This window comes from Mesoplodon densirostris, chromosome 19 (assembly GCF_025265405.1).
Source record: "Mesoplodon densirostris isolate mMesDen1 chromosome 19, mMesDen1 primary haplotype, whole genome shotgun sequence".
NCBI classification, from domain to species: Eukaryota; Metazoa; Chordata; class Mammalia; order Artiodactyla; family Ziphiidae; genus Mesoplodon; species Mesoplodon densirostris.
In genome coordinates this window covers 27,688,482-27,714,161 of record NC_082679.1, presented here as the reverse complement: position 1 = coordinate 27,714,161, position 25,680 = coordinate 27,688,482, and the positions used below count along the sequence as shown (strand labels likewise).

The following is a 25,680-nucleotide window of genomic DNA, read 5'->3' as shown; positions in this document are numbered from 1 at the left end:
CGAAGTGGCCTCTCACGGTTTTGACTTGCATTTCCCGAATAACTAATAACCTTGAACATCTTTTTATGTGCTTCTTGGTCATTTTCTCACTACCTTTTGCAAACTGACCTCAGCTCCTACCACCTTGCTAAAGCCATTTTCCCCATATTCACCAGTCCACTGGCTTCCCTTTTTAAAATTTTTTTAAAAATTTATTTTATTGAAGAATAGTTGATTTACAATGTATTAATTTCTGCTGTACAGCAAAGTGATAAAGTGATTCATATATATATATATATATATATATATATATATACTCTTTTTCATACTTGTTTCCGTTATGGCTTATTACACAGTATTGGATATAGTTCCTTCGGCTATACAGTAGGACCTTGTTGTTTATCCACTGGCTTATCTTAATTCCCATTTTTTCCTGTCTCTCAGCAACTCTGGAGGCCTTCCTCTCTCTCCCACCATGACCTACCCATTCTTGGTCTTCCTCTCCTTTTTCTGGAGAGAGATGTGGGACCTTGGGCCAGTTATTTAACTTCTCTGTGCCTCGGTTTTTTCATCTGTGAAATGAGACCGCTAACTATTTCGACTTCTTGGTTGTTGTAACAATTCAATGAGCTTAGAAGTGTGCCTGATGATTACCTAGTAACGATCAGGGAATTATTTAATGGTGAGAGGAGTAGGAGGGCTGAGGGCAGAACATTTCCTCGTGAAAGGTACTTAAAAAAATTAAAAAGCTGGAGGGTGAAAAAATAAAATAAAATTTAAAAGCTTGCCCTGATACAGAATTTTAGGAAACACCATCAGAAATTCTTTTATTTAAAAAGAACCCCACAAGAATATTACTCAGCCATAAAAAAGAATGAAATAATGCCATTTGCAGCAACATGGATGGACCAGGAGATTATCATACTAAGTGAAGTAAGTCAGAAAAAGACAAATATCATATGATATCGCTTATATGTGGAATCTAAAAAGAAAAAAAGAAATACAAATGAACTTATTTACAAAACAGAAAGAGATTCATGGACATAGAAAACAAACTGATGGTTACCAAAGGAGAAAGGGGAGGGGGGTAGGGATAAATCAGTAGTCTGGGATTAACATATACACACTACTATATATAAAATAGATAACTAATAAGAACCTGCTGTATAAAAAAATAAATAAAATTCAAAGATTCAAAAAAAATCTGCATTAAGCTTCTTATAGCTTTTAAAACAATGCATCAAAAGACAAAAAAGTTTTTAGGGGCAAGTGTCATATGGTGGTTAAAAGTATGAACTTTGGGGCTTCCCTGGTGGCGCAGTGGTTGAGAGTCTGCCTGCCCGATGCAGGGGACACGGGTTCGTGCCCCGGTCTCGGAAGATCCCACATGCCTCGGAGCGGTTAGGCCCGTGAGCCATGGCAGCTGAGCCTGCGCGTCCAGAGCCTGTGCTCCGCGGCGGGAGAGGCCACAACAGTGAGAGGCCCGCGTACCGTAAAAAAAAAAAAAAAAAAAAAAAAAGGATGAACTTTGGAGAAGGGCTGCCTGGGTCCGAATCCCTGTGACGCCTGATGTGGGCAATTCTATAACTCTCTGTGCCTCAGTTTCCACAGGCGTAAAAGGGGAGGCTGGTAGAAGCTGCTAGGATCTTTCTGGGCATTCACCGAGTTTATCTATGTACCTGGGTCGGCAGCTCCAGCTCTGGTAGGCGTTAACTTAGAACATCTCGTAGCCGGTCAAGTTTTCACTCCAGGCCTGGGTGACTTTCCCAGCCATCTAAAAACAATGTTTCACAAACCCTGTAGCGAACTTACACACAGGAAGTCTTAACAAGTAAGATCCGTAACAGGTCAAATCTCAGCTGCAGGAAGTCGTTCTCATTCTCTGCTCCAGATCTCCCGGAACAGAGAGGAATAATAAACGTCAAAACCCGGACAACTCTCCCTTCTGCAGGTCAATTCCGCCAGCGTCGTTGTCCGGAGGAGGCAGGCTTCCCTTCTTAAAGGGGCCTCTCCTAGTTTTGACTGACCTTCTCTTCTCTCTCCTAAGAGGGCCTGGCTGGGTTTCTCCTCCTCATCCCCCACTTAGCATCTCTCAGGAAGCGGCCCCTCCCTCTCCGTTGGGATGTTAAATCCTGCAGTGATTACTAATAAATAAAGCCACTCTTCATTGAATCTGGATTTCTGTTGGTCCTGAGTACGTGAAGCAGCTCAATTCCCCAAATACCATTGTGGGTTGTAGGGGGCGCAGGTCGGGGGTCCATGGTCTCTATAGGCAAGTCAAGAATTTTCCTAGGGGCCGTTGCTTCGAGGTACGTGGATGAAAAGGGAGAGTTCTCAGAACTTACTATTTGTTTACAAGTTTCTAACTTTACAAAGGTCCAAATAGATCTACCCTCCACGCACCCCGGTCTCCCTCCCCACAGACGCTGCAGTTACCAGTTTGTTTCTGCTTTCGAAGATATTCTGTGCGTTTAGCAAGCAGCAGCTTAGATTTTCTCACCTCCCCCTTAAATTATGATACACCCTTCTTCCTTCATTGCCTTTCCCCCTTAACTGAATTCATAGCTTATTCCGCGTCGGTTCATGTATTACTTCCTCATTTTACGGTTAGTTCATGTCCCCCTGTGGGCCAGACCACAGCTTATTTAATGAGTCCCCTATCCATGGACAGCTAGGTTGTTTTCGGGTTCGTTTATCCTTACCACTTTTTTATGAAAACAGAAACAATGTTCCCTACCCCCTTGGTTAGCATTTATCCAGAAACCTGCGGAAGCCTCAACCTGCCCGCCCCCACTGCCAGCCTCCACTTAAGAGTAGACCAATCTCCAGGGTCCCAGTGCTTTGGCGGCGTCTTATGTGGGTTGCCTAGCTGAAGCTGTCAGGCGCAGGCCGGGGCCCTCTGGCGCCCCGCCCCGCGGCCGGCCCGCAGTCGGGCCGATTCAAATCCAGCCAACGGCAGCGTGTAAGCAAACCCAGGCCCGCCCCACGATGAATAATTCCCCGGGCCGGCGCGAAGCCTATTTAACTAGGCGGGGGATGGGGGCCGGACGGAGATGTGGCCCCGCCCTCAGGCCTGGGCCAACGGGCGGCCAGGCCCCGCCCCCCGCACTTGCCGCTCTGAGGACCCAAGGTCGGGGTGGGCTTGTAGCTGCCTGATTTGCCGCCGCGCGCGGTCTTGGCGCTGCAGGCGAGCCAGCGTAGCTGCGTGCTGGAGTAGCACTGTCCCGCTGTACGAGCCATATTTAAAGGGCGCGGTCAGAGGGCGCAGGTCGCTCCGGAGGCAGTGCTCTCCTAGTCCTCCTATTTTTCCCCTCCTGGCGGCTAGAATTCGGATCCTGGAGAGGTCTTTGATGAAAACTTTCCCCTGAAGTCGGATTGAACGAGAAGTGGAGGGACCAGCAGGGGTGTTTTGGGCAAGGCTTTTTCTTGCTTTGTTCCTTCTTGTTATTGAAGTGTTACATGCCTCTAGAAAAGTGCACGGATCCTAAGCGTGCTGCTCAACTGTAAACGAAAAACACCCGTGGAAACATCTTGCCAGATCAAGAAACAGAACTTGGGTTGGCCAAGTTTTAGACTTTGCAGTTGCGGGTGCGAGGGAGGAGCCGCGAAGGCCGTTCTTTTGACTTTCAGAGGCACAAACAACTTGTTAAGAAAGAAAGGGAGGGAGCAAAAGGAAAACCACGCCTCTGTAGAGAACTGGGAATCAGGCCAGGCTCTGGTCAGGCTCCCTCAGGGTAGGAACTGGGCTGTTGGACGGGTAGGAGGTGTAGGAGTCAGAGATAAAGGGTATTAGGATCTGGTTGGGAGAGCTGAGGGTGGGGTGGGGAAGGACTAGAAATTGGAGGGGACTAGAAATCTGAGGGGTTAGAAAATGCGCTGGTACTGGGGGTGGGAGAGGGGAGGTTTCTGGGCTGGAGGGTTGGGAGGACCAGGGGGACTTGGAGCCGGTGGGCTAAAAGTGGAACAAGGCATCACAGCCCCTGGGAGAGGGCAGGTTAATTCTCCAGTGTCCTGGACTTTCCACAGCAAATGGGTTTCCTGCTGTTCCTTTTCAGCTGCACGGTTATAATTAAAACAGTCCATTAAACGTTGAGATGAGGGGTCCAGAAATCCAAGCTCATTCAGCAAATATTTGTGAGGTGTCTGTCTCCTGCCCAGACCTATGTTAGGAGAGAGAAAATATCATGACCTATATGGGATGAAGTTCCATATTGGCAGGCAAGGACCCTGTGTCCAGAGCCCAGCTGAGCACAGAGGTGTAGCGTATTTGGTAGATGAGAAAAGGTGGGTGCATCTTCTCCCGTCCTAATTTCTCCCATCTGGATGCTGCTCTGTCCCTGTCCCATAAGAGCTTCTATGTGCCTCGTCCCATTTCATCCTTTCCATAGCCTTCATAACGTCTGGACTCGGGACAAACAGAGCTGGGTTTGACTCCCCGGCTGTGTGACATTGATCCGGTTTCTTACCCTCCCCGTACTGGTTTCTCCACACAAAAAAGTTAGAATTGAGGTTTAAATGAGAGTCAGCGGCTGGCCCAGGGGTTGGTACTAACAGTTGTCAGAGTGTTTATCAAAGCGAAGAGTTAGTTAGGATTACCAGCTTAATGATGTGTTCGGGGGAGATAAACAGATGGCTGCAATGCATCAAAAACTGAGATGGATTTGATGGATGGATAGATGCACAGATGTGATTAAGCTAGTAGAGTAGGACGCTGATGGTTGAATCTAGGTGGTGGGTATTTATCCTATTTCTTCCTCTTTTCCGTATTTGAAAATGTTCAGAATAAAATGTTGGGGGGTGATGGATTTTGGTGTCTGACTATACGGTCCCATTTTACAGATGAGAAAATGGAGGAGCTGGAGAAGTGACTTGCCCCAGGTTCATGTGGTGACTCGTAACAGAACATCTGGGATTAGTCCCTCCCCTGGCTGGGTATCCCTGGGGCAAGTTGCTGAACCTATCTGGGTCTCACTGCCAACCCGATTCTGAACCTGGAACTTACAACTTACATCTGATTTTCAAAGGGCAGGGGTGTGTCACCCCCTAAAGAATAGCAGGTCTCTTTCCATTTGGGCCCATATAGACCCCTCCTCTGGCCTTGGACATTTGACCTCCCAGGCCTTTGCCAGCCATGGCTAGATTGGGGGCTTCTTTCACACCCATGCCCATTCCAGGCCGCCTGGCCTCAAGACCATCTCCTAAGAGGTCAGGTATGCCTGTGGAAAGGTGGGTGTTATCTCATTGCTCAGCAGATCTTTCTTGAGCCCTTATTAAGTGCCAAGCACTGTTCTGGGGTGTGTGTTGGGGGGGTTGGGGGGGGGTTGATACCATAATGCACCTAAGAAGCCTGGAACCTGCTACAGAGGGCAGGGGAAACTGATTTGCTTACTTGCTCATTGTCTGTGTCCCCTAATCGACTGTGAGCTGCGGAATGGGGGTGGGGGGTAGCGATGGGGCAGGAAACAGGGTGTTCTTGGTCACTGCTATATTCCTGGCACACACTAGATACCCATAAACAATACTTCCTGTATGAATGAATAAACTTGGACAGTCACCCCCCCGCAATGCCTCAGGTCTGCTACCTTTGAACCCCAGTCAGTTCCCTAGTTCCGAGTCCCCCAGGGTTGGCAGCTATAACAAAGAGACATCAGTGCCACCCAGCTCAGATCAGGTCCCACTTCCCAGTTGTGTGACCTTGGGCAAAACGCTCCCCCTCTCTGAGCCAATTTAGTTTTCTACACTGCAAGGTGGGAATAGCTAAAGGTCTCTAGATGGGAGTTCCTGGAGGTCTCTTCTTGGTGAAGACTGGAAAAATGGCATCCAGGTAAATGAATACCGAAGGTGTAGCCCAGTGGCTCAATCTTAGCAAATGGAAGGGCAAGCTGCACAAAAATAATGTCCTTGTATGTTGCTGTTCCTGGAAGGGTCACATACCTCAGTGGGCCATGGATGACTACTATAACTATATGAGTTATAGACTGACCACTGTCTTATGTTTGGGGCACCACGTGTTCACTTCTGGAATTGATCAAGTTTCCTTTTTCTATAATAGTCAATAATAACAGCACTTATCTGGCACTTCCTGTCAGATGCTGCTCTCCATGAGAACATTTTCTCCTAATGACCTTATGAAATGAGGCCTATTAATTATTTACTCTTGGAAATGGAGGCACGGAGAGGTGAAGTAATTTGTCCAAGGTCACACAGCAAAGAAAGTGGCAGGATGTGAAGCACAGGCTCACTGGTTTGAGTCAGCACGCTTAACCTCCGTGGTCTCTTAAAGAACATGCGTAGTGCCACCAAGATGCCAGGATCAATTCTAAAGCTTAAAACACATAGATCTCAATCACTCATTTATTCAACACACATTTATTGAGCTGCTTCGGTATACACATGGCTTTTCCAGGGCACCGGGGAAACAGAAGGTAAGAAGAGACCAGAATATAAGTCCCCTTGGCCTGTGCGCCCCGGCAGGGTAGCTCCGAGCTGTCTGGGCGCTCGATGGGCCCCGAGCAAGGCGCAGGGCACACAGCAGGCGCTCAGCAAGCGTTCCCTGAACGAACGCGCTAATCGAAGTGTCACGCCCGCAAGGCGTACACGGCCCCGCGGGGCGGAAACAGACCCAACACCACCGAGGCGTCCCGGGGCTTCTGGGAGTCCCATCTGCGCGGCCCGAGAGGCCTCGAGGAGGCTCTAAGACAGGTCGGACCCACGTCCCCGGCGCCCTCCCCGGGGCGTAGCAGCTCAAAAGACCGATTGAGGTGAGTGAGCGAGCCGCGTTCGGAGTCCCGGCCAGTAGCCCCAAAGCACCCCCCGCCCCCGCGCCTTCCACCCTTTTGGCTCCGACTCCCGGCTCCTTCGCGATTCCACCTGCGGGGCCTCCCCTCTCCTCCAGCCGCGACTCTCGCTACCTTTTCGAACCTTCGGCGCTCCCCCTGGTCGCGTCCTCCCGCCCGGCGACCATCCCCCGCGTCGGGGCGCGCCCAGGGCGCACCGCGCCCGCTCCCCAGACGGGCTGGTCGCCCGGGATAAGGGAGGGCGAATCCCTTTAGCCTTTCCGCCTAATCCAGAGCATCGCTCGATGCAGTCGGCAGACTCCACAGTAGCCTGGGAAGGCACGCCCCCGAACCCCCGGGACTAGGGCTGGGGAGGGGGCGGTGCCGGTGCGGAGGTCACCCTCCCGGGGCGTTCGTAGCCTCCCATTCGTTCGCGGGCCCGCAGCTCGAAGCCCAGAGCCGAAGCTGGTTTGCTGAGTCGCGGGGCGGGGCCTCCCCCAAGCCCGTCCCTCGGCGAGGGCGGAGGGAGGAGGAGGAGGAGGAAAGGGGGGGAGGAACACAAAACCTGCAAGGTTTTTTTTTTCTTTTGCACGTAATTAAAAAAAAAAAAAAAATATATATATATATTTTTGCAAACCCGAGGGGTCCCGCCCGGAGCGGGCGCCTGTCCGGGGCGCCCGGTCCGCGGCGCGGGGCGGCGGCAGGGGCCTGGCGGAGGCTGCCAGGCGGCCGCCATGCGATCAGGCAGTGCGCAGACCGGCCCGGCCGTTCGGCCCCTTCTGGGTCCTCCCTTTGCAGCCCGTGCGGGGCCGTCTCGGAGATCCCGCGTCGACGGCTGCTCAAACATCAGGGTGAGTTTCTCACAATGTAGCAATTTCTCTTTAAATCTCTTAATTCTCTCTATCTGCGAGTCGGGGCTGTGACAGGGCGCAAAAGCGAGGGGGGAGTGGGGGTGGGCGGCGAGGAGCCGGAGCCGGGGCCGAACCCACTCCCTCGACACTCACACACTTAGCCCCCCAACCGGGGCGCATCGCCCGCTGCCTCTTTTTCTGTTCGGCGCCCACCACCCCCGGCAGCCCCCCCTCACCACCCGCGTCTCTCCATCATCGCCGCCCCGATTCTGCGGGGACCCCCCCCACACCCACCCCGGGCTCCCCTGCCCAAACCCGGCGCCCGGTGCCTCCCCGTCCCTCCCGCCGGCTGCCGGGGATACAATGGAGCGGCGGAAAAACGAGACCTAACGTCCCACGGGGGGAGGGGTGAGAAGACCCCCTCCCCTCCCCTCCCCTCCCCTCCCCTCCCCTCCCTTCCCCTCCCCTCCCCTCGCCCTGCTCCCTGCCTTTTGGGGAAGAAGAGGGCAATGGGGCAGCGGATGGTGGTTTCCCGGCCGGAGCTGGCGAGCCTTCCTCTCCCCCTCTCGCCCGTCCCCTGCGCTCCCTTCTCAGATCCCTCCGGGGGTGCCGGAGAGAAACGGGGCCTCCGGCCTGCTGGGGAGGGATGGATGCGGAAGGAAGCCACTGGGTCTCCTCCTCCCCACCGCCCCGAAACAATGAAAGGAGTTGACTTGGTCCCCCACCCCCCAGCAATGAAAGGAGTTGACCCCCGCCCCCGCTAGCTGGTTGTTCCCGGAGGGGGCCGCTACGGGGGGTGGGGGGAGAGGGAGGTGAGCCTTACCCCTGTCACCTGCGAGATTTGGGGCGGCCCCCCATCTCCACCCCCTCGGCCGAGCAATGGGAGGCAGCAGGCCCAGCCCGGGCACCGCGCTCGGGTGGTGAGCTTTAGCAAAAGGCAGCCGTTTCCCTGTGGTGAGCCCGGACGAGCCGGGCCTGAGGCCTCCCCGGGCCCCTGCGGAGGGCGGCCGGGCCGCGGGCCCCCGGAGGGAGGGATGGAGCAGGAGGGCGGAGGGATGGAGCCATCTGGTTTTCCCATCCCTCGCTGCCCCTCGGCTGCTTCTCCGGCTCTGTCACGGGCGGCCGCGGGGAGACCAGGGACCGCGGTCTGCCCAGGCCTTGGTCCGAGGCCAGCGGCGAGCGGGGCGAGCAGCCGCGGGCGGGCTCGGGAGGCAGCGGTGATTGGAAGGCACGGCGGCTCCTTCCTCTCCGCACGCCTTTGTTTTGCTTTGTGGTTCTGAGCAGCTGAACTTCCCGGGAGGTGGGGTCAGAGGCCGCTGTGTCAGCTCTCCCCGGAGGCCAGGGTGACAGGTCCCAGCCCTCTGGTGTACCCGGACCGGGGCTCCTGCCCGTGCTCGGCCTTCTGCCCGGACAGGCAGCCCCTTTTGTCACACAGCCGTCCGATAGTCTAGATCTGGGGATGTATTGAGGGTTTGCTTTTCCCTCACACCTCCTTTCCCAGGGCGCTTGTCAGGGAAACAGTTTTTAGAAACACCCCCAGACTTCACGGCCTGAGATTTCTGAGAAGTGCTCTGTGCTTTCACACCTCTCCCCTCACCTGGGGTGGGGATGGGGGCCTCAGTCAACGCAGACCTGCTAGGGTGGTGGGAGAACAGGGGAGGAGGACAGCTGGGGAGTCACCCCCTTCCCATGTGCCAGCGTCCAGTGAGACTTAAGGGGTGTGCTTAGCTACAGCCCCCCTCCCCCAGAGCTCCCCCACTCCTGGAAGGTGGAAATAACATCTCCTACCCAGAGAGCATTAGGGATTGGCTACTGTTAGGTGCGCTACCCACTGGCCACCACCCGAGGAGGAAGTTGGGTCAGTTATGTGATTCCCATTTTGCAGACAAGCTAATGGAGGCTCAGAGAAGCTAAGTGACTTGCCCGGGGTCACACAGCCCCAATCTGTAACCGTCTCAAGTTTTTCCAACTCAGCTCAAAACTCTTAGGTTCTCCTGTACCCCTCTTTGGCAATTTGTCCCTTTGACTTCAGTTGAGTCTCAAATGTAGATAATACCAGGAAGGAGCCGCCGAATCCCCCCCACCCCCCAGCCCTCCGAGTGATCGTTTGGGGAAGGAGTAAGGAGCATCTGGAAGCTGGGCTGAGGGCAGGATGCTTTCACCTGTGGCTGGAGCAGAGCGTTTGCCTGCAGGAGCTGAGGATTGGAGGTGTGGAGTCAGGAGAAGGGGGGCCCCAGGCCTCGCTGGCTGGGGTTTGGGGGGCACTTGGTCGGTGGCCCCTCTGTCATCCTCTTCCTCTTCCATCTGAGCTGGGACTCAGCCCCGCTGGGAGGGAATCTGAGCTTCCAGGGACCTTCGTCGTCGCTCTGCCCTGTGACCCTCCGTGGCGCCGTGATGTAGCTGGCAGAGAACTCCCCTGTCCGTTCTCCCCTCTGCCTGGGTGGCAGACTCCCTGTCCCACTCTGTAACCTCAGGCACTAGATTCAACTCACTAGTCCTCAGTTTCCTCATCTGCAGGTGGGGATCAGTAGAGCTTCCTTAACTGACCTTGCGGTGACTGAAAGTTTTATCCAAGCGTGTTATTTTTATTTCTCCTTCAGCATACGGGGATATGGCAGGCCTGTAGGGTGGGGAGGAAAGTTGGGTGCTGGGTATTTTAGGGTGAATGGCAAAAGGCATCTACCTTGGAGGAATTCCCTGTGGTGGTGGGTGAGGGCAGGCAGTAAGTAAGGAGTTCCCCTTTGGTGACCCTCCATCTCCAGCTCTCTGGGACCCCACCCCTTCAGCAGCCTCCAGCTCTCTGGGACCCCGCCTCTTCAGCACTTACTGGTGCCAAATACACATTTGGTGGCGGGGGCGGGGGGGGGGGAGGAGGAGGAAGGGCTGGGGAGGGCCCAGCTTACCCAGTGAGGGGGGCAATACGGGCGATCTTGTCATTTTACAGATGAGGAAACTGAGTCCAGCGGAAACCTGTTCCATGGCTGAGAGGGGACTCCAGCCCAGACTTCAGGGACGGGGGTGTGATTGGAGAGAAGCTAACACTTTGAGGGACACCCTGCAAATACCTTCCTGAGGTGACAGGCATCATAAGTAATCATAATTCCTGTGGGGTGGGGGCAGGAGGGGAGGGGCTGTAGGTCTCTCTAGGGTGAGTGCTTCCTGAAAGTTGGAACTGATTTTGGGGGGGCAGGGTGGCAGTGGAAAAGGGGGGAAATGTGAGGCCCAAGAGTGACAGGCCTATGCCCCGCCCCCCTTTTTTGCCCGCTTCCTTCCCAGAGGCCTCAGGGGCCTTCCCCAACCTTCCCTGGGGATGTGGGGTCTTCCCCCTCTCCCCTCTGAGAGGCTGTGAAAGGGTCCAGGGGTCAGCACCAAGCCCAGGGGGCCTGGCAGGAGGGTCCTGGGGTGTGGTGTGGGTACCCCGGGGTCCTGGGGTGGTCACCTTTGAGCCCCAGGCCCAGCCACCATCAGAGTTCCTGCCCGCTCTCCCAGCTCTCCCCCGTGGCTGTCTTGATTCCTGGTCTCAAGAATGCAGAGGGCTGCTGGTGGGGGGAAGTTAATTGGAAACAGGAAAACATGGCATTCCTTTCTAGCTGGCCTGGGCCTGGAAAGCAGTGAGGGGCTGCCTTTCTCCCTCTCCCGCCCTGCAGGGGAGAGGTGGGGGCGGGGAGCATGGTTCTCTCACCTCTGTCTCTTTGGGGTCTTTCCCCCACCAGGCTCCCTGACTCTTAGTGGAAACAGCAAGTTGCCTGTTTTACGTCCATGATGTAAAATGCTCTCCCACCAATCAGAATGACTTGCCCCCCCTTTTCACCAGGTCATATCCAAGTTTGTCCCCGCTCTCTGAGGGCAGAGGGCCTGTCTCAGTTGGCTCCCCAGCGTAGGCTGTGTCACACTAGAGACACATGGGAAATGTTTGGTTGACTGGTCCCCAAGGATTCCCTCCTCCTTCCTTCCCTAGACTTCTCCCCTGCCTGGGGTACCACCAATAGAGTTTTATCCCCATTGACTGAAGCCTTTGTGTCTCAGTGGCATGCAAGATCCCCCAACGGGAAAAGAGAAGGTTTTCTAAGACATTTCTCGTTTGGCGACAGTTTTGTGTCCTGGGTTTGCAGGTATTCATGGTGGCAGGGGATCTGTTGGCAGGAGAAGCTGGAGAGAGGGCCTGTCTGTCTGTAATTGTTCCCGATTAAACTTCCTGAGGGCCTACTGTGTGCCACGGACCTGGGGCCCAGTTATGATACTGGGACCCGATCCGGGAGAAGGCTCGAGAGAAGTGTTGTCTTCAAGGCTGCTGGGGGACTTTGATGCCTTCTGTCTGGGTGGTTTGCAAAGGCTCCAAGGGGGAAGCAGCTTCTTTCTCTCTTTCTCTTTTTTTCTAAGTGATACATCCACATGGGACAAATTCAAAACCTCAAACATAGTAAGTCTCCCCCTTTACCCTCCGGGACATCCCTGGTCCCCCAACTCGCCTCCCCAGAGCACCGCCTCAATCCCGATGTTCTGTGCGCACCCATTTATATACCTGTGTATGTCTTAAAAAATATTTATTTTGCACAGATGGTAGCCCCCTCTTCCCGTCGTTGTGCACGTTGCTTTTTTCGCTTCATCTCCCTGGGAGATGTGCACAATACATGGAGGCGTTTCTTTGGCTTTTTCTCAGCTGCATTGTATTCCTCAGTGTGGGCAAATCCTCCTTGACTCAACACGGATATGGAGGTGTTTCCTAAAGTTTCAGCGTGCAGAGCCAGAGGGCATGCATCCATTTGTCTTACTGGGAAGTGGGTATGCCAGCGGGGTGAACTCCTGGAGGCGGGATTGCTGGGTCAAGAGCCTGCGGTTTGTCATTCGGTCACTCTTGGGAGGCACCTGTGGAGCTGTATCTTGAAGGAAATCGTTTCCCCTCCTGTTCAAGTCATCCCACCCATCCATCCATTGTCTTTGCCTCTTGTGACCTCCTTGCCCCTTCCTTCCTGCCTGTGGCCTGCACCCTGTGCTTGCCACTTGGTGTAGAGGTCAAGGGTGGGGGCGCTGTTGATTCGAATCCCGGCTCTGCCGCTTGCTGGCTGAATGGATGCAGGCAGGGGGCTTGCTGGCTCTGGGCCTGAGTTGTCCCCTCTGTTAAATGGGTTCACCTCAGTACCTACTTTTGGAAAGGTTGTCGTGAGGATTAAATAATACCCATCAAGGTGCATGGGTAGCCTAGCTGAGTCATTCGGTGGAGGTGTCATCTGTCATTCTATGGCAGTTCTGTCTCCTGGGGTGAGGAGCCCCTTAATTCTGGGCTGTGAGCCCCCTTACTGGCAGGCAGGGGAGGGAATGCTGGCTTTTGCACTTACCTGCAGCGTGACCTTGGGCAAGCGATCCTTTTCTGGGTCTCGATTTCCTTGTCTGTAAAATGGGCCCATGATGGCTCCCTGGCAGGTGGGCTGTGAGGGCCGAAGGAGGCACTGCCCTCCCCAGCCGGGCGTGCAGTAGCTGTTCAGGAAGGAGCATCTGATGTTGCTGTTATTTTCACTATGGTTACTGTTCTGCTGTGGGCCCCACGCTGACTTGGCCACTCTGAAAGCTCTCCATTGTCTTCCTGAAAGGCACATAGGGAACATTGTTGGCATTCTAAACCGCACAGCAGCGGAGGGCACAGGGCAGGCTGCTGCGGTGGCATGGCCCTGGGGACAGACAGGGCTGTTCTGCTCTGGGTCTCGCTTTCCTCATCTGGAAGAACGGCTGTGATGGGAGACCTACCTGTGTGCTCACGGATGTTCAGTGCTTAACACAGTGCCTGACATATCACAGGTGCTCAGAAAATGTCAGTGGCTGTGATGGTGGTGGTGGTGATGATTGTCATGATGGTGGTGATGATGATGATGATGATGATGGAGAGAAATCTCCTGTGCAATTAGATACCTGCGTCCTTGCCTCCTTCCCCTAAAACCCTGGGCAGTCAATGTTGGCATTTTAATCAGAGGGAAGGTTCCAAAGCAATCAAATACCCTTTGGGCCTCAGTTTCCTCATGTGTAACAGAACTAATGGGGTCTTTGTGAAGCTTAAATGAGTGAAGATGTAGAAAGCTTTTAAGACAGGCTCCGGCTTGCAGGAGTGCGGTGAAAATTCACTTTGCTTGTTATTATTTAAATTTTTTATCATGGAAATTTTAAAGTACCTACCAAGAGTTGAGAGAATAAAATAATCACCCCCTGTGTACCCATCGCCAGCTTCACCAGTTTTGCGCTGATCCCTCCTCCCGCCCCCACCCCCCACCCCCCCGCGCCACCCTGCACTTTCTTTTCCCGTTTCTGCTAGAGTACATTTAAGCAAATTCCAGATAGCATATCAGTTCAATTGTATCATTATCATTACTAATGGTGTTATTATTTTTGGTATCCAGAATCTGTTTCATCACCTCCGGGTTCTATCCTGTTCTGTGCTGGAAGAGACATTAGGCCCATTTCATAGATTGGGGAAATCGAGGCTGCAGGCAGTAAACTTTGGTCAGGTTGTCCTTGATCTGTGTTCCCATCCTGTCTTGGCCAGCCCAGGCTTTGCACCTTGGTGGCTGTTTCTGATCACACGGGCTTGGCGATTTATGCCTGGATGTGGGTTCTGATATTCTGTGCAGAAATCACAGTCAGAGAAGGTGGGCCAGTGGCAGGGGGATGGACAGATGACCCCGGCAGTGAGGGGTTACTGGGTCAGCCGCCCGGGTTCGAGTGCTCTTTCTGCCCCTTCTAACCTTGTGACTTGGGGGCAAGTTACTTCCTTTCTCTAATTCCAGATTAGAGAACCAGAAGTACAGGAATAATAAATCGATGCTTCTTTCAAGAGCTTTTGCATCAGTTAAATCAGGTCCTGAGTGGAAAAGTGTTTTGCAAGTGCCTGGCTCAGAGTAAGCGCTCTGCAGAAGGTAGCAGTCACCATTGTCACTGTAGTTAGTTATCACTTCCGTGGAGCCTGTAACCAAACGCTCCTTCTAGGGGTAAGAGGATCAGAGGAAGGGTTATATCCCTGGAGCCCCTGACCAGGCCTGGCTGCCTTAATCCCCCGCTTTTGCTCACTCCATCCTCTATAATTCTCCTTCAAAGTGTTTCTTGTCCTTCGAGGGGCTGGAGGGGGCTGTTGGCTTCTAGGTAACCACCCCCCCCCCCAGCCTCCTGTGTCCCCTATGTCCCATCCTGGCAGCCTTGGGTGCAGAGTGAGGGAGGACCATCTCTATGGCTGTGGGACCCTCGTTAATGACCCCTGGGGCCCTGGAGGGAGCCCCGGTGGCCTCCGCAGCTTGGAGGTGAAGGGCGGTCCATTCCTCCAGGACACCTGCAGATCGAAGGTGCCTGGAGCCCCCTTTCCAGAGGATGGATGCCGCCCTGCCTCTCGTCCACTATGTGGTACTGGGCAGGCTGTTGCTCGCAGATGCTCACGGGATGATTGTGGCAGTTGGCTAGATTGTACCCTCCCTCCTGTCCTTCAAGGCACCTCACCCATCTTCGAACACCAAGCCCTCCAGGCTAGGTGACGGGGGCCCCCGGAAGAGTTCTCAGCTCTTTACCCTCTCAGGCCAGGCTCCCCTCGGCCTAGCAGGCTCTGGCCACGGTGGCCTCACTTCTCTCCCCAGAACATGCCCAGTGCCCTCCCGCTTTTGTGGACATGCATCCCCCGTTTTTTTTTTTTTTTTTTTTTTTTTTTTTTGGCGGTACATGGGCCTCTCACTGCTGCGGCCTCTCCTGTTGCGGAGCACAGGCTCCGGACGCGCAGGCTCAGCGGCCATGGCTCACAGGCCCAGCCGCTCCGTGGCACATGGGATCCTCCCGGACCGAGGCACGAACCCGCATCCCCTGCATCGGCAGGCAGACTCTCAACCACTGCGCCACCAGGGAAGCCCCCATGCATCCCCTTTCACAGAAAGCTTTGTGTGTGTGTGTGTATGTGTGTATGTATTTCTCCCCCAACCTCTCATTGAGTGTAATTGGCATACAATGAAATACACAGATTAAGGGTGCTTCTCCATGAGTGTTGCCAAACCATAGCAGCGTGTGTAATCCACACCCCATCGAGATCCAGAGCGTTCGCATCGCAGCCAAAAAGTTCCTTTGTGCCCCTTCACCGTCAACACCCCCTCCCAGAGCAGCGGGTCACTGGCCCGCTGCTCTATCCTGTTGTGGATCTGCCTTGCCTCTTCTTGAATCTCGCAGACGTGTGTGGTCCTTTGGGTTGAGCACCTCAGCTCAGCATCACTGTTTTGAGATTTAGCCTTTTTATCACTGAGCAGGAGTCCTTGGGAAGGCTTTACCTCCTTTCTCTAGGGAGAGAGAAATCTGCCCCCCCGCCCCCCCTTGAAGTCTCATCATCCCATTTGTCCCTCCTCTGGGTGCCCTTCCCAGCCTCAGCCTCCAGCCTAGGGACGCTCTCCCATTTCACTGCTCCACCCCTCGTAGGCCCATTGGGATGTAGGTGTCCCGTGAGCTTTTCTTCAGGCCTGGCTTTCTCACTAGATTCTATAAGCTACAGAAGGAGGGAAATGATGTGCCCCGTGTTCTCAGCTCCTGGTGTGCAGTAGGAATCCTGTAATGTTTGTTGCCTGACTCACTGACTGACTGAAGGATGGACATGTCACAGGCATGGAGAAAGGGAGCAGAGAGCCTGTGCTTGCGGTCGCTATTCTGTTTCTTAAAAAGTGTGACCCACCTGCTTCCAAAGCACCAAAAATGCCAATCTCGGGGTGCCACGCATCTCCTGGGAGTCCTGGTGGGTAGGGCCCGAGAGGCCCCCAGCCAGGCTCAGCTGCCTTCATTGCCCGCCCCCCCGGGCCCATCCCCCGACCACTTTTATCAAGCCCGACCCCTGAGTGGTTCCTTGGCTCAGGAAGCCCAGCCCTCAAAGCTGCAGGGCTCTGCCTGCAGTGGCAAAGCTCCACCGGCAGGCCCCTCACCCAGGACAGGCAGCCATGGGTCTCCCACCTGCACTTGACACTTGGTCCATGGACATTGCCCATCCTGCCCTAGCCACCTCCCCACTGCCCAGTACTCGCTCCCTCAGTGTCTTCAGAGACGGAGTGAATCAGGGCCCATGGGACAGGTCAGGACTGCCCACTGCTCAGCAGGGAGACTGAGGCTGGAGGGGGGCGCTCAGGTGCTGCCCTCCTCAGCTCAGCCAGGACTGGAAGCCACACATGCTGTGTTCACAAAAGCCATGTGCTGTAAGTTACGCCTCCTTTTACAGAGATGCTAAAATGGGCAAAGACTCAGGTCTCGAAGTTGATAAAAATGTCCGGGAAACTTCTGCTCCGTCTTTGCCTCTGGTTTCTGCGGCCCTTCCGGGCTGCCTGTGCTTTGCCACCTAAAGTCTCAAAGCTGTTCCGTGAGGAGCTGTTTTCCTTTGTCAGATTTCTGTCTCCTTAGCTGGACCAGCAGAATTCCCTGACATCTGCCCAGCCCTTGCCCGTCCCCGAGCCCGTCCTCCTTCCACAGTCCTATTTTTTCTTTGCGACCTTTAAGGGGCAGGGAGTCGTGTCTGCATTGGTCACAGGGGACACTGAGCCAACTTCTGGGCCTGAAGAGCCCCCGGCCAGACTCTGCAGCAGAATAGGGAGATTTATGTAAGGGAGTTCCTAACAGAAGTCTGCTTTAAGCAAATGAACAGTAAAATATATATACCCACACACATACATTAATATATGTTACATATTATTATACTTTATGTAATAATTTAGTGGTAAATTTAAACTTAGCAGTATAATAGGCATGTAGTAAATGTATATATTATATACACATATATGCAAGTGCAAATGTATATCTATCTATCTATCTATCTATATATATCTGTATAAGATTCCCTTGTATTCTCATTTCCTTCCCTGGCCCAGTGCCCTGGCAAATTGTTCTGTGCCCTGGCAAATTGTTTGCTTTGTGTGGTGGATTTTTGATTTCTACAGAGGATCCTGCTGCATTTCTCTTTCTGAGTCTTTTTCGCCCAACACCCACTCTCAGGCCTCCTGTGTTGCTACTTGTGCATCTTGTCTGTTGCTTCTCCTGGCTGTGGGACTCCGTGCGGTGCAGTTTTCATGGTTTGCTTAGAATTTTCCCAAGGGCCAGACCCCTGGGTTGCCTTCCTTTCCCAGTTACAGTGAGAGGTGAAGTGCCTTGTCCAAGGTTACACAGCTAGCTGATGGCAGAGCAGGGATGTGAATCCAGGCGCATTGTACTGGTTAATTCAGACCCACATAGCAGGCCTCCCTTGTGCCGGGACTCAGAGCTCTGCACTCGGGACAGGGGAGGGGGTTAAACCCAAAACACACCCATCCTCCCTGCAAGGTGAGATCAGTGTCTCAGGAGTGTCAGCTGGGCTGGTGAAGGCCAGGAGGAGGCATTGCTTGTGGGGTATGTTGGTGCATCAGGGCAGGCTTCCTGGAGGAGAGGGCTTCTGGGGGCAGGCTTTGGGCTCCATGCCATTTCTAGCAGAGAGAAACCTGGGATGCTTTGCACAAAGGCCAGTTGAAGCTTCACGGGGAAAGAGGACCCAGGACACGGGGGCTGAGATCTGGGGTGCTTTGGTTTTGTTGATGGGAGGTAAGGGAAGGAGGGAGTCCAGGATGATCCAAAGTCACTGGCCTGAGCAACTGAGTGGATGCAGGTGTCCTTTCTTGAGATGCTGTAGTGGTGTCTATAGTTTGGGGAACACAAACCCCAGAGAGTAAAGCTCCAGCACCCTCTCGGCTGGTGGTGAGGTGCAGACGGAATGAATGAATGAACTGGAGGCATCATGAGTGAGAGACTGTGACATGGAGTGATCACTGAAGTCCCAGGGATGGGGATGATTCCCCAGGGAGAGGACAGGAGAGGGTGGAGAGTCAACTTAGGCGGGCCACCCACGTGTAGGGAGGGGTGGGAGCTTCTTTGGCCAAAACAGAGAAAGGGAGGAGGAGCAGGATAAGGCAGGATCAGCTTCTCAGGAACAAAGGGGGAGAGTTTTTAGAAAGGTTTAACTTCCATGGACCTGAGGACAGGCTTCCTGGGTTGGATGAGGCTGTTGTGGAAGCAAAGGTTTCCTGGGTTTGATGGGTATGTAGGGGCGGAAGCCAGACTGGAATATGGTGAGGAGTCATGAGAGAAGGATGGCTTCGTGGATGGATGGATGGATGGATGGACGGATGGACGGACGGAAGGCAGACAGATGGAGCTCTTGGCAGCCAGAGATTGGAAAAAAAAATCCTGCTACCCTTTATGGCTCCCTAGTGCCCTTAGGTGAAAGTCTAATCTCACCTCCCCCCACAGAGCCCCATTAGTCTGGCCTGGGCTTATCTCCCTGACCTCATCTCCTGCCCTTTCACCTTGCTTTCTTCCCACACCCAGCTTGTTCCTGCCTCCCCACCTTTGCCCTTGCCTCTACTTGCCATGATCTTCTCCCATTCCTTCCTGTCTCTGGGCTCCTCGTCCTGTCCTGCAGGCCTCTGCTTAAATACCGCCTCCTCTGGGAAGCCTTCCTTGACGACCCTGTCCAACTTTCTCCATGTCATGCGGTTTGCTTCTGTGTGAGGATTCATCCCCCGGACCTGACTGGGAATGCGTCCAGACTCAGTATTCACTGCATGAGTGAGGGACCAGGCTTAGAGAGTTTTAGGATCTGAGCAGGCTTAGAGAAAAGGAAAGGAGCAAAGGAAGATTCTAGAAGAAGAGGGAGGAGGTGGGGTGGTGGGTTGGGCTCAAGAGTGAAGCTTCCTTACAGGTCAGGAGGTGAGGAAGAGAGGGGTGTGAAGGCAGAAGAAAGATGTTTGTGCAGTTGGGAAGGAGTTCAGGAGGCCAGTGCAAAGCTGCTTGGAGACAGGAGGGGGTGGCAGGAGGTGGGGGGCGGGAGTGGGGGAGGCCGGTGGTATTGCCAGCTGTTGGGAGGGCGAGAGCTTTGGCCGTCCTGCCCCAGCTGGGAGAGGCAGCCGCCTTTTATCTTTTCCAGAACAAGGTCTTAAGAGCACGAGGTGGTCCTTAGTGTGGGGGAAGGAGGGCTGAGGTCCTTTGGGGAACCTGCTCGGAGGCCTCCGACCTTTCCCCCAGAGAAACGCATGCTTGACTCTACATCGCAACCTTTGGCGGAGGATTTCAGGGGTGTTGTGGATCCAGTTAGGAGCTTTCCACAGCTCATGACCGTAGCAACAATAATAATAACAGCCCACACGGCCATGGGCACCAGTCTAGGGCCCTCACAAGTCCTGACTCAGTTACTCACGTTAGGACCTTAGGAGGTAGGTGCAGTGAGCATCCCCATTTTACAGATGAGGAAACTGAGGCACTGGGCGGTTAAGTGACTTGCCCAGAGTCACACATCTGCTAAAGGGTATACTGGGGATCCCCCACCCCACCCTGGGGGTCGCAGTCTGGCCCCAAAGCCCAGGCTTTTAGCCATAAAGCCTCACTGTTTGCTTGTTACAGGGACCAGGACTGAAAGCCCAGTCAGGAAGTTGCCTTTGCCCCGCCCCCCTCCACTCCGCTTTTTGCCCTGGGATCCAGCTTGGGTCTCAGCTTAGCCAGTGGAGGCCCCGGCTCAGCAGGGTGCCGTCCCACCCTCCTCTTTCCCTTTTTACCCTCCGTGGTGTCTTCATTAACATAACTGTGGCGCCCCCAGCTTCCTCGGATGTGTTTGTGAGTTTGTGAGGGAACCCCGGTGGGTGACTGACAGGGAGACCTGCAAGGAAGGGGTCAGGACCCCGGAGGCAGATCTGGCCTGGAGGCAGCTGCGGGACTTGGAGCAGGGGCCCACCACCTCTCGCAGCCTCAGTTTCCCCATCAGCGAGGGGGGGGTGCTGATGCCTTCCTCTCGGAGGTTTCATAGATGACGTCACATGTCAACAGATGTGCTGCAAATTTATGGCAGTAAGCAGCTTCCGAGGTGTGTCAACATTCAGAATATTTCAGACCACAGCGCAGGCTGCAATGAGGTGGAACAGCCCTCAGCCAGGCAGGGCAGCTCCCCTTCCCCAAATAGGCTAAAGATTTCTGCAGCAAATACTATTCCTGCTGCTAATATATCTGTGGCTGTACTACACTAAGAAGGATACATAAGGATAGTCATTGCAGGTTAGCTTTTGCCCCACAGTGAGTAAAGGGGAAAACAAAGGGATGGTTTTTAGAGGTTTTTGGAGGTTGGAATTGCAGATATGGGGTTGTAGATCGAGATGATCTGGGACATGGTGGACATGGTGGGATGTCTGTGGCGTTTCATTGAGATAAGGTACCACCTGGCACTTAATAAGCCCGTTGTAAGTGCTGGCTGCTATTATTATCACTGACCAGCCTTTAGTCTGTACCTACTAAGTCTGTGCAGACAGATTGGGCTGTGTTGCAGATCAACAGTTTCTCAAACTTGAACGTGCACACGAATCCCTTGGGGAGCCTGTTCAACGGCGGGGTCTGATTCAGCGGGTCTGTGGCAGGCGTGAGACTCTGCATTTCTAGCAGGCTCCCAGGGGACACTGAGGCCGCTCCTTTGAGTAGCAAGGGGTAGAGTGGTTTCCGGACGATTTCCGAGTTGCTTCAAGGGCCCTGCACTGGATGCGGAGGCTAAGATCAGATTCCTTAACTCTTTGGGGTTTGCCAGTTTGAGGGCAGATCTGTATGAATTAATTCGACACGGAAAAAAGTCATATATAACACTATGAAAGTCTTTTCACTGTCCCCTTGCCCTGCCCTCTCCAGAGGAGCCCTATGTGAGGAGTTTGGGTGCATTCTTTCTACCCCTCTATTCTGTGCATACATTTTTTTCCTCTTGCTCACACGTACCATATGAATTATTCTACAGCTTGCTTTTTAACTTGAACAAGTGTCTTAGAATTATTTCCATGGCAGCAATCTAGAGCTCCACTCTTTTTTTTTAATTGAAGTATAGTTGATTTACAATGTTGTGTTAATTTCTGCTGTACAGCAAAGTGATTCAGTTATACATATATATTTACATTCTTTTTCATAGTCTTTTCCATTGTGGTTTATTACAGAATATTGAATACAGTTCCTTGTGCTATACAGTAGGACCTTGTTTTTTTAAAATAATTAATTAATTAATTAATTTTTGGCTTTGTCGGGTCTTAGTTGTGGCACATGAGCTCTTCACTGTGGTGCATGGGCCTCTCTCTCCAGTTGTGGCACGCGGGCTCCAGAGCACGTGGGCTCAGTAGTTGCCGCGCACACGGGCTTAGGTGTGGTGTGCGGGCTTAGTTGCCCCAAGGCATGTGGGATCCTAGCTCCCTGACCAGGGATCGAACCCACGTCCTCTGCACTGGACAGCAGATTCTTAACCACTGGACCACTAGGGAAGTCCCCAAGAGCTTGTTTTTGTTGTTGTTGTTGTTTTTGTTTGTTTGTTCATTTGTTTTTTAAGTTTTGTGTGTGTGTGTGGCTGCACTGTGCCGCACGTGGGATCTTAGTTCCCCAACCCGGGATCAAACCCACATCCCCTGCATTGGAAGCACAGAGTCTTGACCACTGGACCGCTGGGGAAGTCCCAGGACCTTGTTGTTTATCCATTCTGTATCTAATAGTTTGCATCTGCTAATCCCAAGCTCCCAATTCGTCCGTCCCCCACCCCTCCCCCCAGAACCCGTTCTTTTAGCAAACTAAAGGAGGAGTAGTATTCCATAATTTATTTAACCTCTACTCTATGGATTTTTTTTTTTTTTTGGTTCCAACTTTTACTGTGAGCCTATATATGTCTTTATATTTAAAGTGTGCTTACATTTAAAGTGTGTCTCTTGCAGACAACAAATAGTCTATGTCCTTTGGATGATTGGAATGTCGAGACCAGTGCTGTCCAGTAAGAAAATCCTAGCCACTTACACGTTACTTAAAATTTTCTAGTAGCCACAGGAGAAAGAAATAGGGAAAATTAATGTGAATATATTTTATGCAACCTGTTATATACAGAATACTATTATTTCAACACGTAATCAGTCTAGAAGTCACTAATGAGATATTTTACAGTCTTTTTTATTGTGGTAAAATGCACGTGACCTAAAATTTCCCATTTTCACCATTCTTAAGTGCACAATTCAGTGGCATTATGTATATTTGCAATGTTGTGTAACCGTCACCACTCTCCATTTCCAGAACTTGTTCATCCTTCCATACAGAAACTCTGTGCCCCTTAAACAATAATTCCCCATCCCCCTCTCCCACCACCTACTGGTAACCTCCATTCTACTTTCTTTCTCTATGAATTTGACCACTTCTTCCTCATATAAGTGGAATCATACAGTATTTATCCTTCTGTGTCTGGCTTATTTCACTTACCATAATGTCTTCAAGGATAGTCATCACATTCGTAGCATCTATCAGAATTTCCTTCCTTTTTAAGGCCGAATACTATTCCATTGTCTGAATAGACCACACTGTGTTTATCCATCCAATAATAGACAGACACTTGGGTTATTTCCACCTTTTGGATATTGTGAATAGCGCTGCTATAAACATTGGCATACAAGAATCTGAGTCTGCCTTCAGTGCTTTTGGATATACACCTAGGAATGGAGTCGCTTGGTCATCTGGTAATTCTCTTTTTAACTTTTTTTTTTTTTTTTTTTTTTTTTTTTGCGGTACACGGGCCTCTCACTGTTGTGGCCTCTCCAGTTGCGGAGCACAGGCTCCGGACGCGCAGGCCCAGCGGCCATGGCTCACAGGCCCAGCCGCCCCGCGGCATGTGCGATCTTCCCGGACCGGGGCACGAACCCGTGTCTCCTGCATTGGCAGGCGGCTCTCAACCACTGCACCACCAGGGAAGCCCTCTTTTTAACTTTTTGAGGAATCACTGTTGTCCACGGTGGCTGCACCATTTCACATTCCCACGAGTAATGCACAAGGGTTCCGATTTCTCCACATCCTCGCCAACACGTGTTGTACAGTGTTTTCCGCCTTCCATCCCGCACTGAGTTTTTGAAATCCAGTGTGTATTTTCCACTCAGAACATCTTATTGGACTAGCTCCGTTCCCAGGGCTGGGCAGTCACGTGAGGCCTCTCTGAGTGGACGGTGCAGGGTTAGACCGTTGGTATTTGCCCTCATTACTGATGTGGCTGCATTGAAATCTATCTTATTATTCATTTTTGGTTTATCTCTGGTGTTCTTTGTTCCTTATTCTCTCGTTTCCTGCCTCCTTTAGATTAATTGAGTAATTTGGCCTTCCATCTTATCTCCATTAGGAGCTGATTCATGCTACCTCTTTATTACTCTAGAGTTTCCATTCTGCGTCTTTGACCAGGACCTGGGCTCTGCTCCTGAGTGAGATGGGAGCCATGGCAGGCTTTTGAGCAGGGGAGTGACCCGACCTGGCATTTTTGTATCCACATCTGCAGTTGCTTGTGCAGGAGCGTTTCTACTGGCCAGATTCCTGGAAGAGGACTTGCTAAGGCAAAGGGAAGCGTGTGCTGAGGTTTGAGGAGGCCCTGGCAAATGGCATTCCAGAAAGGCCTCACTGTTCTCATCCCTTGCAAAGAGCAGCCAGAATTTACCGAGTGACTGCTTGGTGCCAGGCCCTAGAGATGCTGGCGAGAATCAGCCCAAGTCCTGCTACTTAAATAACTCTTGGTCCTGGAAACGCAGGGCAGTCTCTGGAGTGGCCTCTGAGCTCAAAGGAAGGTGAAGCTTTCAGAGGAACCAAAAAAGGAGAGGCCAGAGGCTATTCTAGGTGGCAGAAGGAGGCCTGGCACAGCCCTGGTGTGAGCTCTGGCTGGACCAAGAAGTGGAGTGTATTGGCCTGGAGACTGCGTGTGTGGGCCCCCCATCCATGTGGGACATATCGAGGTACAGCTAAGGAGTAAAATAATAGCACCTCCCCCTTGGGGCTTGTCTGGGAGGGTTCAGCAGGAAGCAGACGGCACACGGTTGTTGTTTGGCTAACTTATCCCCCCTGGGAGGGGATCAGTATCGGACGGGGCGGCCTAACCTAGGGACAGGCATGATCCAGGCTTTGGACATGTTTAGGCCCTGTGGCAGGTAGACTTGGACTTGGAGCCCCAGCTGTCTCCTTCTTCAGGCCAGCTGCGCCAGGCCTCTGTTAGAAGAGGATACATAACAGTAGAAGCTGCTTCTCAGGAGAGTGATGAGGGTCAGGCAATGAGACGGTCACCACATGGAGCGCAGGGGCCTCCTGGACCAGAGTAGGGTTCCATGAAGGTTAGCCACTATTATTATTATTGCTGCTGCTGCTGTTGTCATTGTTGTTGATTTAAGGCTTACTGGCAACAGCCAGATCCTTCCAGACCTGCCCCCCCAGGACTGAGACCCCTGGAGAAATGAGGTCAGTTGCTCAGGGTCAGGAAATCGCAGAGCAGGGATTTGAAGCCAGGTGTGTCTGACCTGAGCTCAGGGGCTCCCTGCTTCCAGGCCTTCGGGGAGCCTTGGGCTTAGCACAAAGACTCTTCCCTTCTTAGATCAACCAGGGAGCAAGGCATGCTATCACAGTGACACCACCTCCATCAGTGATGCTAAGGGCAGCTCGCCCGCTGTGACTCAACAGGCAGCAGGACCTGACCCGAAGCCAAGCTATTCGTAGTCTGTCTTTGCTCTCCATGTGAATATTCATACATTTGGCTGCAGAAATATTAGTGTTTGATTACTGGGTGGCGTCTCAGAGCTGGTTGTGGGTGTTCCGCCATAGACAGGTGCGCATCCCAGCACCTGGCAAAGTCTGGAAAAGAATCTGCTTTTCGGAAAGCATCTCCCCTCAAAGGTTTCGAATAAAGGCTCTTGGGCCCCTTAGAATATATATTCTGTCTCGCGCTTGCCCACCCCACAGGGTGCGTGTTGCCTGTACTGTTAGGCGACGTTGGATGGTGTTTACTATTCAGATTCCGCGCTCCTTGCTAGACGATGCAGAACGAGCAGCCGCATCGGGCCTTCATGGGCTCCAAAAGCGAGGAAGCCGGGTGGGTGGTAGGAGTGGGCAGGGAGGCTTCTGGAAGCCTGTTCCCTGAAAGCTGGGAGCCTGGAGGCTGTGTTGCGCTGTGACTGGTGATGAGGGAGGAAGGGGGAACGTGATGATGGGCCAGACTGGGGCCTGCCCTGTGACAGGATGCTCCTGCGCAGCTGGACACTGTGTCAAGGGAACCA

General features: G+C 52.9%; 2 pseudogenes; both read right to left on the bottom strand.

The window, feature by feature from the left end:
- The window catches only part of LOC132479622 (zinc finger protein 541-like), a 45,515-nt pseudogene extending 42,296 nt beyond the window's left edge, over positions 1-3,219 (bottom strand).
- A 5,147-nt stretch (positions 3,220-8,366) lies between these two features.
- LOC132479621 (zinc finger protein 541-like) overlaps positions 8,367-25,680 on the bottom strand; it is an 82,212-nt pseudogene continuing 64,898 nt past the window's right edge.